The following is a 4,489-nucleotide window of genomic DNA, read 5'->3' as shown; positions in this document are numbered from 1 at the left end:
GGGGTGATACGAGAAGACGAGAGCGACAGTGCGCTTCTCATTTATTTAAGGGAAAAGTAAAAACGAAACCGAACAAAAGATTCGATGATATAGGATATAACATTTATTTATTTAGATATAACAAAAGATTCATTTATTTAAAGCGGTTACAAAAAAATAAAATCGATAGGACATAATGCATATTCTAACTCATGCTAGATGCATTTTTTATTTAGATCCTTGCGGTTCAAAATACAGTATATACGCATGATAAAAATGAATAGTAATGAATGGTCTACATTATTTTTATCGGTTATTTATTTATTGTTTATTGATGAGTATAATAGGAACAAGGAGTTGAAAGTGGAAGTCATAGATACATTTATGGGATTAAGATGTCAGAAATCCAAGAAGCTTTGAAGAAGATAAGATAGGAAAGGTTTTAAGACTAGACGGTATCCCGATGCAGATTTGAAAGTGCATGGGGGAGATTGCCATTGAATGGCTGACCAAGTTGTTCAATAAGGTGTTGAGAATAAAGAGAATGCCAGATTGATAGAGGAAAATTATTGTGGTACCTATTTACAAGAACAAATGAAACATATAAAATTGTGGAACTATCGAGATATCAAACTTATGAGCTACACTATTAAGCAACGGTAGAGAGTGATTAATGGCCAAGAAATACCAAAACAAAGCGCACCGTCAATATCTTGGTTCGATAATCTAGAAAAATAGAGAAATTGAAGAAGATGTCATACATAGAATTCGAGCTGGGTGAGCAAATTGGATATGCACAACCAAAGTTTTATTTGATCATCGTATACCAATAAAGCTTAAGGACAAATTCTATAGGACAACTGTGGAACTACTTTGCTTTTATGGGAGTAGAATGTTGGCGGTCAAGAAACATTTTGCTTTTATGGGAGCAGAATGTGGGCGTCCACTCTTCTATTAAACTCATGCCAATAAAAAATATAAAAAAACATATTCCCAATAAAATTCAATAACCAAAATGCCCCTAAAATTATTAGGGGTAATTGGTCATTGTATTTTATCAAAAGTATTTTTTAATATTATTTTTAAGTGCGCCTCATTGAGATGATGGCACATAGAAAATTTCATATTCATATGATTTGTAGAAAAATAATTGAAAATAAAGTACTTTAAGGCATCGAATCTATAGATCAAACGGTCAATGGCTCACTTGATCTAAATTGGATGACTGAATGGGGGAAGAGGGGGGGGGGAGTATATATCTTCCATATAGTTAGGGAAGTGTATAAATATTTCCCATAAATTATTGTCTCACTCATTTGTTATCTAAAATTAGTTTTTAACAAAATTAAACTAGAAAGAAGAAATAGAAAATAAAAACATAAAAATATTTAGATGAAGATTCTATATAATACGATAATAAATCGTCCAAAGGAACTCCATGATGGAAACATCAATATATTTTTTTTCTCACCATTAACATTATTCCAATTATTTGTGGTCTTAACCAAAAAGATATGTATGGCATAAATTAATAATCAAAATTTAAAAATAAAATTTTACATGAAAATATAAAAATTAGATTGAAATGTTACATAACTGTAACTTAAAACTATAAAAATCAAAACGCAATATATTTACACTTCATTTAGATTAAATATTTGAAAATTTAATTTTCATCTAATTTCCCAACTAGAGCATCATGAGAGGCAGGAGTCGCTATATTAGTCTTGAGAGAATGAGGCCATAAATTCCAAATTGTCTAATATTTTAGAGCATAGACAGAGAATGACCTAACAATAGGTCGGTCGGGCCGACTTCTCTAACCAGACCGACCCCTTAAAACATGAAATCTCCATAATTACTATTTTAATTATATTTGTATAATTCTTTTAAAATATTTTGTGATTTATATGTTAGATTTCGGTAGTGGTGATGGCTGACGCACGGTGGAAAACTTTAACAAATTGTCGATAGTTGAAACGTACAGTCGATAGAATGAATGCACGACCAATAGCATGAACGCACGACTGATAGCTTGAACTTGAACTCACAACTGATAGCTGAACTCACGGCCAGTAGCTTGAACTCAAGACCTATAGCTTGAACTCACGGTCGATGGTTTGAACCCACATGCGATAGTTTGAAGTCACAACCGATCGCTTGAACTCACGGTCGATAGCTTGAACCCACGGCTGATAGCTTGAACTCACGGTCGATAGCTTGAACTCACAACTGATAGCTTGAATTCACTGTCGATAACTTGAACCCACGACTGATAGCTTGAACTCACGACCAATGACTTGAACTCATGATCGATAGCTTAAACACACAACCGATACCTTGAATTGTACCATAATGCTCCTAGTACCAGTCAGACTTCCATAGGAGTCGGAATCTGGATTCGGAGGTTATACAATGGGGCAACAAAGATTGAGATATGAAGGCACAAGAGGAGCTCGCTTTCTTCGAAGTGTTGATCACTCCCTACCTGGTACGAGACCGAGATGCAACCCCTAAGATACAACCAGATCATAAACAATTAGAGTTTCTGAGTTGCATTATGAGAAAACTCTCTAAAACCACATCAACTAAATTAATCTTACTTAAAGGAAAATGAAACATCAAGAAGAAAAAATCTATGAGTTCATTTTTCTTGTAAAAATAGCTCAAATCCCTCTTCAAAATGTTGTTGGAAATTTCCATTGACTTGACTCCCTTCACTCTCTCAAATTCATACATCTCAATATACTTTCTCTCTCTTGCCCAAGACTTATACAGTAGATAAAAAATATAATATAGGGAAGGTAGAGAAGTGGCAACTAAAGAGACAGAGAAGGACACATGGAGAATGAGTAATTCCAAGTGCATGGACACTTATCCTCCATGAGGGCAAGGAGGTGAGGTCTCATGACCAAACAACAATTAAAAAAAAACAAAAGACAAATAAGGCAAAACAAAAAGGTTGGAGGAAGAAGTGGTGGTCCATACATACCCAAAGAGCATGATGGACCATCACCAAAATTAACAATAAAAAAGATTTTGAAACTCCAAAAATTTTTAAATAAAAATTAACAATCCCCCACCAGTTTCAAAAGCATACCATAGGTGAAGAAAAGAAGTAAGATTAGGAAAGGAAATACATAAATGAAGCTGTCATTTAGATTTGAACCTCTACATAACACTTAATGAGGAAAGGAAATACATAAATGAAGCTGTCATTTAGATTTGAACTTCTACATAACACTGATCAGGACAATGAGTGGACGAACCTTGAATTGTGTCCATAAAAGATAAGCCTCCCATATACCACATATTTCCTTTCAAAAGCATTCTAAAAGGCTGATGCATTAAAGGCCCAGTGCTCTACATGTTTTTCATTAGTGCTCTAGGGAATGCCCAATTCCCATAAGAAGCGCCTCCACTTCCACACTCATATAGGTGAGTCCATGGAAGATGTTTTACAATGCAACATTCTAGACAAAGTCTTACATCATCTAGGCAAATGGAATCATTAAGAATCATGCTCAACCTCTCTACTCATTGCAATAATTGTACCAACATCATGGATGAGGCAGAAATTAATAAATTTCTGTTAAATAAAATTTGGTACAATCATCCATCAAACATCACATGAGTGATTTGTTTTCCCTTTGAAACTTAGATTCGGTACTTCCTTATCCTTAGGTAGGGTTCCCTTCACTCTGTGGAAAAATGATAATAGGCATTAATCCCATCCCTCTAGCTACCTTCCAGACTTGGTCCTTGCAAGGCCTTTGGTTAAAGGATCCACCAAGTTCTGGTTTGAGTGAACATGGAGTACTGATATAACTCCATCTTCCAACAGAAGTCTCAATTAATTGTGCCTAAAGCGAATATATCTGGATTTTCCAAGATAAATTTTAGTTTTTACTCGGTATATTATAGCTTAACAGTCACTTCTAATTGAGACTGCATGTGTGGGCCTAGAGGCAAGTAGTACATCTACCAACAAGTTCCTTAGCTATTCAGCCTCTTTACTAGCGACTTCCAAGGCTATTAACTCTGATTCCATTGTGGATTTGGAGATAGAAGTTTGTTTCTTAAAACCCCAACTGACGGCACCCCCACTAAAGGTGAAGATCCATAAGCTAGTAGACATGGATTCTTTTGAATCCGTAATCCAGTTTGCAGCACTGTTTCCTTTCAATACAGTGAGTTCACCCACAAATGTTGATCATAGTCTATGGTTCCTTTGAGATATCTTAGTACCCTATAGACTGCATTCCAATACTCTTGACTTGGTTTATTGGTATATCTACTCAGTTACCTACAACAAAGGCTATATCTGGTCTAGTGCATGACATTGCATACATTATACATCCAATGACTCTGGCATAGTCCAATTAAGAAACATGACCTTCACGATTCTTTCGCAGTTTAATATGAGCATCATAAGGGGTTATTGGTGAGACCTTTAGGAAAACTCGATCACCTTCCTCAAATTCAAGGTCTCTCTGTCGGTTATCGGCAT

The sequence above is a fragment of the Amborella trichopoda genome, chromosome 1 (assembly GCF_054954075.1).
Source record: "Amborella trichopoda isolate Santa Cruz 75 chromosome 1, AtrichopodaSantaCruz75HAP2 v2.0, whole genome shotgun sequence".
NCBI lineage: Eukaryota > Viridiplantae > Streptophyta > Magnoliopsida > Amborellales > Amborellaceae > Amborella > Amborella trichopoda.
Note: the sequence above shows the minus strand (reverse complement) of the source record.